Source organism: Moschus berezovskii, chromosome 16 (assembly GCF_049115385.1).
Source record: "Moschus berezovskii isolate FMDL1 chromosome 16, NW_MosBer_1.0, whole genome shotgun sequence".
Taxonomy (NCBI): Eukaryota; Metazoa; Chordata; class Mammalia; order Artiodactyla; family Moschidae; genus Moschus; species Moschus berezovskii.
In genome coordinates this window covers 6,955,221-6,967,354 of record NC_142475.1, presented here as the reverse complement: position 1 = coordinate 6,967,354, position 12,134 = coordinate 6,955,221, and the positions used below count along the sequence as shown (strand labels likewise).

Sequence of the window (12,134 nt, the reverse complement as noted above, 5' to 3'; positions counted from 1 at the left end):
AAGAAATATGCTCTATTTAGAGTTATGTGTATAAACACACATATACATACATTTTCATTACAGACTCCTGCCAATCCTATCAAAATGACAGGTGCAGATTAATTCAATGTTTAGTGAAGTAATTTGGTTCCACTAGTAATGTACATAAAATATTAAGTACACCTATTAGCAAAGTAACAAATTGAATGCTTCTCTCACTCATAAAAGGACTTTCCAGGTGATGTTAGGGTTAAAGAAACTGCCTGCCAGTGCAGGAGACATAGAGATGTGGGTTTGATCCCTGGGTCAAGGAGACCCCCTGGAGGAGGCCACGACCACCCACTGCAGTATTCTTGCCTGGAGAGTCCCCATGGACAGAGGAGCTTGGAGGGCTACAGTCCATGGGGTCACCAAGAGTCAGACAGGATGGATGCAACTTAGCATGCATGCACACACGTTACTCACAAAACCACCTGAGGTAGCCACCAGAGCTTGGATTGACCTTTTTGTAACATCTGATTATGCCACTCTTCAAAAAATCTCACTCTTAAATGATTGAAAACCCAGATATAATTAAACAGAAATTAGAAGACTCCTAACACAACTAAAACACGAGGTACCGATAGTCTTTCTTGAATTTTATTTAATAGCTAACTTGATATCTTTTGAAGTGAAGTGAAGTGAAAGTCACTCAGTCATATCTCACTCTTTGCGACCCCATGGATGATACAGTCCATGGAATTCTCCAGGCCAGAATACTGGAGTGGGTAGCCAATCCCTTCTCCAAGGCATCTTCCCACCCCAGGGATTGAACCCAGGTTTCCAGCATTGCAGGCGGAGTCTTTACCAGCTGACCCACAAGGGAAGCCACAAGAAGAATCTTAATACAATTAAAATATGAGGTACCAATAGTCTTTCTTTGAATTTTATTTAATCACTGACTTGACATTCATTGCTGCTGCTGCTGCTAAGTCACTTCAGTCGTGTCTGACTCTGTGAGACCCCATAGACAGCAGCCCACCAGGCTCCCCCGTCCCTGGGATTCTCCAGGCAAGAACACTGGAGTGGGTTGCCATTTCCTTCTCCAATGTGTGAAAGTGAAAGTGAAGTCGCTCAGTCATGTCTGACCCTTAGCGACCCCACAGACTGCAGCCTACCAGGCTCCTCCATCCATGGAGTTTTCTAGGCAAGAGTACTGGAGTGGCTTGCCATTGCCTTCTCCGTGACATTCATTAGGTCCTATTTAATAACTCGACTATTTCTCTCCTTGAGGTCATGTGATAGGAGGGTGAGGTTATGGGATAAGAAAAATTGTCTTAATGGTAAGAGAAGGTTTAAGCTTGTGCCCAGGTCCAGGGTCAGACTGTGGGCTTGGCTGATATAGAAAATGGTTGTGGCAGAGTCCACAAGGCGGAAAAGGAGAAACTGGAGCTAAAGTGCTGGGCTAGCCAAGTCCCTAGTTCAACAGAAGAAGTAAGAAAGCTTGCCAAAACGTGTTGACACTAGCGGATCAAATGAATCTTTTTTAAACTAAAAATACAATAAAATTTAAAATAAAGGCAACTCCTTCTCTCTACCTAGCTCTCCTTTCCCCTTGATGCTTGCTGTTCTTTCCCCACCACCCACGTCACATATAGCCTGCTTAACCCTTTCGATCTCATTCTCTCTCTCAGAATGGGAGCTGGGTCCTCTTTCTTTCCAGATAGCTCATAACTTGTGTTATGTCTGTGAACCGTGTATGTTCTGTGCCTGCTTCAGCTTATTAGGAGTGTTCTCCAAGGTTACATTTAGCTTCCCTTTATGCCAGACACCTTTTTTTTCTGGTTATTCCTTCTTTGGAATGGATTAGTTCCAATGAAAATATCTCTCCTCTGGGCATTCAATCGTTTAAGTTACTATATGCTCCAAGCCCCCTCACTTAAATGTTAAGGTTTTTAAAGGCAGAGTTTTTCTCGTGAACCATTATTTAATGCCATGGATATGCAATTAATATGCATACATAAATTTGCATAAGTAACTCAAATAAGTCAGGAAAGCCCCACACTATTTGAACTTGTGTGTGTGTGTGTGTGTGTGTGTTCTAAGTTGCTTCAGTTGCAATCCTATGGACCGTAGCCACCAGGCTCCTCTGTCCATGGGGATTCAGCAGGCAAGAATACTGGAATGGGTTGCCATGCCCTCAATGACCACAAGATAAACCAGAATGTTTGGTTGATAGGATTTTTTTTTTTTTCTTTATATAGTGAAAGGCTAACAGGTAGGAAGGCTAGGGGTCCCCAAGTGGAGGAAATAGACTGCAAGTGGCAGACATTTTTCTTTTTTTTCTCTCAAGCAGCAGGAAGAAACAAACTGCAAGTGGCAGGCATTTGTTTTTTTCCTTCTCTGTACAATTTTAAAAGAAAGTTTCTTTAAAATTCTGTGTTGTCGTAACAAGACCTGGTTCTGCCTGAACTTAACTTTTCTCAAACCTTGAGCTAATGAATGCGTTTTTATTACGGATAGGTTTTCTTCAGTTCAGTTCAGTTCAGTCGCTCAGTCGTGTCCGACTCTTTGTGACCCCATGAATCACAGCATGCCAAGCCATAAGCTATGTTAATGAACTGTGTATTTGCCTTGGAATCTGCTTTTCTTCAAGTCATTGGCAAACCGTGAACCAAAAATGGCTCTACAAACCAGCATTCCTTACAATTTCAGGCTCTAGAATTTCTAAAATGGAATCTTCTAGTGTGTGTGTGTGTGTTCTGTTTTGTCTGACTCGTTGCAACCACAAGGACTGTAGCCCGCCAGGCTCCTCTGTCCACAGGCTTTTCCAGGCAAGAGTACTGGAGTGGGTTGCCATTTCCTTCTCCAGGGGATCTTCTCAACCCAGGGATCCAACCCACATCTCTGGAGTCTCCTGCATTGGCAGGCAGGTTCTTTACCACTAGCTCCTCCTGTATTGTAGGTTCCAGAGTTTCTGATGCAAGGATAAAGATTTAAAATTGCTACTCCCTCTATGTAACATGCTATTTTCTCTGGGTGCTTTCAATAAGTTATCTTTATCTTTTATTTTTAGCAGTTTCAGTGTAATGTGATAGACCTGGGTTTCTTCATTCCATCCTTCTTGGGGGTTACTGAGCTAAGGGCTTACTTCACTTGATGAATCTATAAGTTTATGTCTTTCACCAAATTTGTTGTTTTCACACCCTAGAAAAGAATTTTTCTATCCCATTCTCATTTTCTTTCCATCCAGGAAACTAATTACAAATACTGAAGACATTTTGATATACTGCATAGTTTTCCAATGTTTTCTTCTCCCTTTTCCTCAGACTGGATAATCTATATGGATCTATCTTTGCATTTCCTGATTTGTTCCAGTGACATTTTTTGGTTCATTGTATTATATATGTTCCTTTTGAGATTCCCATTGGGTTTTAAAAATATCCATTTCTCTGCTTTGTTTTCCTATATTTTAATTTTCTCAAGGATAATTTACTTTATTTCTTCAAGTGTATTTATAATAGCTGCTTTAGATCCTAGGGTGCTCATTCCCAGATGTGAGTTGTCATGAAATTGAACCACATTTTGTGTCTTTTGAGAATATGATATATATTTCTGGTTTTTCATATATCTAGCAATTATGTTGGAGAAGGCGATGGCACCCAGTACTCTTGCCTGGAAAATCCCATGGGCAGAGGAGCCTGGTGGGCTGCAGTCCATGGACTCGCAAGTCAGACACAATCTAGCAACTAAACCAAAGAGTATTCTTACTTACTGTTGTTGCTTGCTCTTGTTGTTTTATAACATGAAAAATTAATGAACAGAAACCATCTTAGATTCTTTTTTTAACTCTAGCCCTCCCACCTTGCTTTCATCTCTCTAATAGCTTTTCTCCTTTCATTGCCTTGGGGGGACTTGCTCATGGCTTGACATGCTTGCTGATTCTGAATTTCAATTTCTGGTTGATCCTGAATAGATCTGTCTTTACTGGAGAAAAGTCTGACTGTTTATTTGTTCTGCATCAACAATAACAAATAATTGAGTTGATTGGACTCAAAAGCGAACTTTGGCTGATTGCCTTGTAGTATAATCTTTGCTCAGTTCTTTACTCTGTAGTCAGAATGTGCCCCATGTTAATCATTCAGTTCAGTTCAGTTCAGTTCAGTCGCTCAGTCGTGTCCGACTCTCTGCGACCCCATGAACCACAGCACGCCAGTCCTCCCTGTCCATCACCAACTCCCGGAGTTCACTCAAACTCATGTGCATCGAGTCGGTGATGCCATCCAGCCATCTCATTCTCTGTCGTCTCCGTCTCCTCCCACCCCCAATCCCTCCCAGCATCAGACTCTTTTCCAGTGAGTCAACTCGTCGCATGAGGTGGCCAAAGTATTGGTTTCATTAACTTATATCAAAAGCTAAAACAATTGCGGTAATACAGGAAAATTTACTTTAAGAATTTACTTAAGGAGCGTTCAGTTCAGTTCAGTCGCTCAGTCGTGTCCGATAACATTTAATAATTTTCTTAAGAAAAATTTGAAGCATCAATTTGAGAAATGTATCTAAGAAAATATTTTTTAAAACCCTGAATATTGGGTTTTGAATTAATCTACCTTTGGAATTAACCACTTTCCATTGGACATCTTGTTATTATTCTTGACAAAAATATTTCCCACCCATTTTAAATCATGTTGGATGAATTAAAATAATGTATTCCTTTAGTTCAGTGCATAATAATCCCTTTTCCTCCCTTGTTCTTGAACCTAGTTGCAACAAAATACAACCCAGGAACTTTCAGTAACAGTTTTATGCACAGTGTAGATTTTTTTTTTAACTTGTGAATCAACAGGCAGTTGATTGTTTAAGACAGTTAATTGTAACTCTCTTGCATGGATAATCTTTATATTTAAATTTGTTAAAAAAAAGACTGAATTTAAAATATATCAGAACAGTTAGGTAGAAAAACTTATCGTTTAACTTATTTTATCTTTATTTATCATAAGCTATGTGAAACCACATCAAAATATCCAGTTTTCCAGAAATGAAATGGAATAAAAAATATAACCAAAGTAATAAAGCTTGCTGTCTCCTTGAGAAATGATGCCTCGTTCTGAATGGGTGGAATTGAGCTGAAACAAAATTGCCAATACTATTTTTTAAATGAATTGTATTTCTACAACTAAGCAGTGTGCTTTTGACAGATGGGAAACTTCAGTTTTCCTTGGGTCTGATTATGCCTTCAATGACCAGGCTCTAATTAAGGAAGAGTTCAAATTTTTACTGAGGAGTAACAGTCAGGATATTGTGGGAGAAAATCAAGGATTTTTATATCTTTTGTTTTATTCCCTCTTTTTTGTTTAAAGAGAGTACAATAACTTTTAATTTTGAAAATCCACATAATTAAATGTTTTGAGCAAATATATCATTGTCTGTAGTATTCCAGTGGTAGGAGTTAGATTCAGGGAGGCAGTTGGAAAGCAATTTCAAGATTTTGGCAGGGATTGAGGTGATACAAGAATTAACAGTTGAGATACCAGTGAAAATAGAAATTGGGTTGGCCATAGCTTGCTGTCCCTCCTTGAGAGTTCTGATTGTTAGTATTTAGGCAACCATATATTTTGTGTATGTGTGTGTGTACATTCTAGTAGTGTTTCCATTTTTCACAAAAGAAATAGAAAGTCAAAACCTATGGCAATTTAAAATTGTTTGTGATTTCACTTTGCTTACTTGCTTGTTTGATCTTTATCTGGTCTTTTATTTACTACCTTATTTCTTTTAAATATGAGAAGTAATTATTTAATATAAGGCAAACTCAGAACAAAAATATAACCAAACTAAGAAATCAAAATGTATTAAATGTCATCCAAATATTAAACAAATCAAACACAAATGCTGAAAATGAGATGAAATAGCTAATAAATCTAGTTGTAAACGACTCAGTATGATTCCAATACCACAAAAAAAAAACAATAACCAGTGTAATTCCTTAAACAAGTATAATTTTAAAATATGAATTCCAAAGAAGAAAAATAAATCTGGTAAATCAATTAAATGATAAAATACTGAAAGTTACAAACCTGTGAGAGCAACATAAAAGTAAAAGTGAAAGCAAATTTGAATAAATAACATAATCAAATAGTCTCCTAAATTAAGAATAAGAGGTACTCAGATATGCAGAAGCTAAAATAGTTTGAGAATTCCAAGAGTCAGTGCTTAAAGTTCTTGAATTTCCTTTTTTTTAAAAACATTTCATTTTGTATTGGAGGATAGCCAATTAAAAATGTTGTGACAGTTTCAGATGAACAGTGAAGGGTCTCAGCCATAGATGTTCATGTCTCCATTCTCCCCTAAACTCCTGTCCAATCCAGGCTGTTACATAACACTGAGCAGAAGTCCATGTGCTCTACAGTAGGTCCCTCTTGGTGATTCCTTTAAAATATAACTGTGTGCGTGTCCATCACAAGCTCCCTAACTATCCCTTCCCTGCATCCTTCCCTCCTGTCCTCCCCACCCCCTCCCCTTAGTCAACTATCAGTTTATTCTCTGAATCTGTGAGTCTCCGTTTGGTAACTGCATTTGTATCATTTCTTTTTAGGTTAATGGAGCTTTCCAGAAGCTGAGCAAGTAGGTGAGTTGAAGTCCTGGCCTGAAGGCATGAACAAGAGCTCTTCAGATGTTCTTAGATGCCTGCATGCATGCATGCCCAGTTGTGTCTGACTCTTTACAACCCCATGGACTGTAGCAGGCCAGGCTCCCCTGTCCATGGGATTTTCCAGGCAAGAATACTGGAATGGTGGCCAGTTTCTCCTCCAGGGGATCAACAACTCATCTCCTGTGTCTCTTGCATTGAAGGGTGGATTCTTTAACACTTGAGCCAAAACAAATTATGTTAGAGTAAACTATCAAATGCTGCAATCTCAATCCTCTTCAATAAAAGACAAAGTACATAGATAAATTTTAGCTGATGTAAATCCCATCAGAGTCAAATCTCTTCTTTTTCTTTTAAGTCACTACTGGGCAAAAATATTTAGGATGTTAAGAAACAAAACGCTTATTTAACCTGATAGATCATAATATTTTCCTTCATAATCTCCAATTCTTTGAGAGAGAGTGAATTACGTCTCCTGATTCTCACTTAATAGTATACCTTGAGCACACATAAGTCTTAAAAGCAGTTGAGATCAGTTGGTGGATCACAGGACAAATGCTAAATAATCCATAGATGAGGCCCCTGTTTTGGCCATTGAGACTCTGTACCTAGTTCCCTTACATATTTCTTTAATAATGCATTTGGGACTGTCTGCCTCTTAAAACTTGTGCCAGTGGGCAGACTTGCGACTGGTAAATAAAACTGTCCAAACTGTGCTTAGAAACACTACCAAAACATGATATCTTTTTCTTGGAATGTGTTAGATCAGAGTCCTGAGTTTACAGCAGTTATGAAAACTGCAGTTCCTTCTGGTTCTTTTCTAACGGTTGTCTCCTGATACCATCCTATCAGTGTCTGCTGAGTGAATGGAACAAACCTGTTTCCTTTGCTCTTAAATTCTCAGCAGCAAGCTTAATTCCTAGCATGTAGTAAATAAATATTTGAGGTATTAATGAATAAACACTTGGAAAAAATTACATTTACAATCTTAACATCTAGAGTTGATGCTGATTGAGAGTCAAAAAGTATATTGACAATTATTTAAAAGAATTATTCTTTTAAAAAGTACAATCACGTTTTCTTTTAAAAATATTAATTTAAATTATTTCTACAAAAAATTGTTACACTAAAGATGTTGCTTCTTAATAATTCTCGGGCTATATGACATTGCTTCTCCTAATGTAATTATCTGCAATTAACAAGATTAATAGCCTCTGCAGGGCAAGGAGAAGCTGGTACCAAGACTGATGTTTGGAGTTTCTATTGTAGTACAAGATTTTGATTTTTTGAAGAAGAATTCAGTGTCTTTGTATATAGAACTGAGAATAAGTAACAGCCTCAGGACTGAGTGACCGACCTGCGAAAAGCAAATGAAATGTGGAATGGTGGCTGGACTGTAGCCTGTCAAACAGAACTTATGAGTAGATCTGCTGTGTGTTTGTGCTTTTGAGCAAGTCAAACTCTCTTGGCTTCATGTTTTTCCTAAAAACTAAATGACGGTTTATAAAATAACATATTTGTCAAAGTCCTGTGATCTTTATACACGCATATTAGGATGGTTGCCATTAATATTAAAAACATAGTTTAATTTTAATAAGAATGAATATTTTTACTTTAAATATTAATAAGAATAAATGCAAGAATTTTTAGTGCTGACCAATAGTGACTACAAAGTAAATCTGTTGCTTGGCAGGCCAGTTTTTATATTCAAATCACCAAATTTATCAACTCGATGGGGAGAAAATGAGGATCTAGAAAACTAGGTGTGAGGGGAAAAAAAAGGAGCTAATGAATTATTAAATAAGTTTTATATATTATTTATAAAAATCTGTTCTAAATTTTTTGATGCACATTATTAGGCTGTGTATTTCCTTCTCTATCGTTCTCACTTTCTGTACCTGACACGGTTCTGTCAAAACTTTTCAAAAGTTTATACTTTGCCCATTCAGTTTCATTTTTCTCATACGTTGTTTAAATATTTCACAACCAAGTCTATTGCTCTCATATACATGAGGCTTAATGGAATACTGTTTACCATGGCATCATGTTGACGCCGATGTACTTTTCTTCCTCTTTTTACCTACTGATGTTTTAATCTTTAGCAAACATGTATGCCAAGCACTCATACGTCTGTACAAAATTTTTTACTGTTTGAAACTAAATTTTTTTTTCTTTTGCTGAAAAGCAAGTTCAGTTAGACTCTTTTAAAAGAAATTTAGAGACTCTGCATGATTTTCATCCTGAGGTAGAGCTCAGTGTTCTTCAAGAAACAAGCAAAGGTAAAATATTTTCATAAATCCATTAATTGAAGTTCAGTAGCTACCTCTGCTGGCAACAGGGGTTAAGGATTGATGTCAGAGGACTTGTTGAGGAGGGTTTCTGAGCCTGGGTTCTCTAGAAAATAGACTTAAGACTATGCTTGTTTGTTAATGCTTTACTGTGGGGTTATAATCCAGGGAGGGAAAGCAGGAGGATGAAGATGGGGCAAAGTTGGAGAGAAAGCCAAAATTAGGTTGTGTGTTACCAAGCTGGTCACATCCTTACAAGAACACTTAGGTAGTTAATCAGTCACATGATTCAGCGCGCTGCCCTGAGGATGGAGACCGTGGTTGAGCAGTGGGTCTGCGGGTCTCTTCTTGTCTTTTGTGTCCCAGTGGTCACAATTTTTCTATAGGGTTTGAGCTTTCTCCACTTCTAGGTTGTATTACTTGGCTATCTTAGGCAGTTGCTGAGATGACAGAGCTACCATGAGTTTGGGATACTGGAATTATTGGGGCTTCCACTGAGAATATTGTGAGAGAGGTGTTGCTGAGCATTAATCCATGTCCCTGGGGAAGGCTGAGATAAACATTTTTTTTTCTAATGGAAGCATAAGTGGCTTACAATATTAGTTTCAGGTGCACAATGTGGTGATTCAAAATTTTTAGAGATTATACTCTATCCAGTTATTATAGAATATTGACTATATTTCCTGTGCTGTACATTACACCCTTCAATTCAGTTCAGTTCAGTCACTCAGTCGTGTCCGACTCTTTAGACCCCATGAATCACAGCACGCCAGGCCTCCCTGTCCATCACCAACTCCTGGAGTTCACTCAAACTCATGTCCATCGAGTCAGTGATGCCATCCAGCCATCTCATTCTCTGTCGTCCCCTTCTCCTCCCACCCCCAATCCCTCCCAGCATCAGAGTCTTTTCCAGTGAGTCAACTCGTTGCATGAGGTGGCCAGAGTATTGGAGTTTCAGCTTTAACATCAGTCCTTCCAATGAACACCCAGATTGATCTCCTTTAGAATGGGCTGGTTGGATCTCCTTGCAATGCAAGAGACTCTCAAGAGTCTTCTCCAACACCACAGTTCAAAAGCATCAATTCTTCGGCGATCGGCTTTTTTCACAGTCCAACTCTCACATCCATACATGACCACGGGAAAAACCATAGCCTTGACTAGACGGACCTTGGTTGGCAAAGTAATGTCTCTGCTTTTTAATATATTATCAAGGTTGGTCATAACTTTCCTTCCAAAAAGTAAGCATCTTTTAATTTCATGGCTGCAATCAGCATCTGCAGTGATTTTGGAGCCCCCCAAAATATCTTATAATTGGCAGTTTATATCCCTGAATCCCCTAAATTAATTTCACCCTTCCCCCACCTCTCTCCCCTGTGTAATTAATATTTTGTTTTCTGTATCTGTGAGTCATTTGTTTGGTTTTTCTGATTCCACATACACATGAAAACATATGGTGTTTGTCTTTCTCTGTCCTACTTATTTCACTTATCATGATGCACGCCAGGTCCATCCACGTTGTCACATACGACACGATTTCACCCTTTTTTAAGGCTGAGTTAGCTTTACTGACTTAAGCATGTGTGCTAAGTTGCTTTAGTTCTGTCTGACTCTTTGCGACCCTATGGACTGTGGTCCACCAGCTCCTCTGTCCATGGGATTCTTAAGGCAAGAATACTGGAGTGGGTTGTCATGCCCTCCTCCAAGGGATTTTCATCTTTCTGACTCACAGATTGAACCCACATATTTTCTATCTCTTGCATCAGCAGATGGGTTCTTTACCCCTTCCCCACCTGGGAAGCCATAAATATATATATATGCACCTACATATACATGTCTTCTTTACTCATTCCCCTGTCAAGGAACACTTAGGTTGCTTCTGTATCTTGACTATTGTAAATAACACTGCTATGCCATAAACATTGGGGTGCATACATCTTCTGAGTTTGGGTACAGTTGCTTTACAGTGTTTTGTTAGTTTCTGCTGCACTGTGAAGTGAATCAGCTATATGTACACATACATCTCCTCCCTCTTGGACCTCCTTCCCACTCTCCCCCTATCTTTTCTAATTTGTGTTTTCATTTCCTGTAGGTAAATACTCAGGTATGAAATTGCTGGACGGTATGATAGAAATAGAAATTTGCCTCTGTTTGTTACTTGATGTTACATCATTCCTTTGTTGGGGAGCTCTAGATGGGAAGCCAAGATCTTGGGAGAAGGCAGGTCGAAGTGCATCTGGAGACCTGCAGAAACTGGACCTGCTGTAGTATACACCCTGAGCCATTCCAGTAAGTTCACACTCACTTATGAAAACAGAATGTTCTATCTTCTTGGAGAGGAGAAATGTAAGTACAGTTCTTCAAAGTGGCCATTTGACGTCACCTGAAAAAAGACTTTATTTATTTTTTAGGTCACATCATGTGGCATGTGGGATCTTAGTTCCCTGACCAGGAATCAAACCAATGTCCTCTGCAGTGGAAGCACAGGGTCTTAACCACAGACTACCAGGGAAGTCCCCCCAAAAGACTTTAAAGAGGGTTAGTTAGCAAAACAATCAAACAACTTGAGGTGGAATCATCCCTGCTGCAGCTGATCTTGGAAAATCTTTTTATTGATTCATGATCTTTACTTTAAGATGTCTAGCAAGATGGTCCAGATCTTTGTACACAGGAGTCTGGGCCTTATTTAACTGGCCTTTCTGATGTTGTGGTTGCTCCTATTACCTGTTCACAGTTTGTACCAGGCATGGAAGCATCAAGCGATGCCAACAGAGCCCTCTTTATTCCAGACACATTTCTCCTGGTCCCCATTGCATACCGAATTGTCTTGCTAATATGGTCAGTTAGGTTTTCTAGACATCCTTGTCATCTCGTCTAGTCATTTTTTTGTGAGTGAAGGTCCCACAAAGCAGATGGTAGTCAATGTCCAATTCAGGAGGACTCTTATTGTATCCCCTGGAGAAAACATTTTCCGCCTTAGTATCTGGAACTCTATTCCAAAAGATTCTAAGGATGAATATATTAGAAGCACAGATCCTATGAGTAAGTCACTAGGACACATGGTTCCATCCTACTTTAGACCTTGATTCCAGGGCCCTTTTATTTAGCTTCTGGAGACACATGATCACTTAACAGCTTTGGGTTCACGACAGGTGCCACATGCCAACAAACAGTGCTCCAGATTCCCAGGTTTTTTTCCTGGCCTGGCACTTTGGTTGAGCATTCAAAAGCCCATTACCCTAAAT

General features: G+C 38.9%; 1 pseudogene; it reads left to right on the top strand.

Annotated features, from left to right (window-relative positions):
- LOC129560534 (nucleolar RNA helicase 2-like) overlaps nt 1-11,157 on the top strand; it is a 79,659-nt pseudogene extending 68,502 nt beyond the window's left edge.
- Nucleotides 11,158-12,134: the final 977 nt, after the last annotated feature.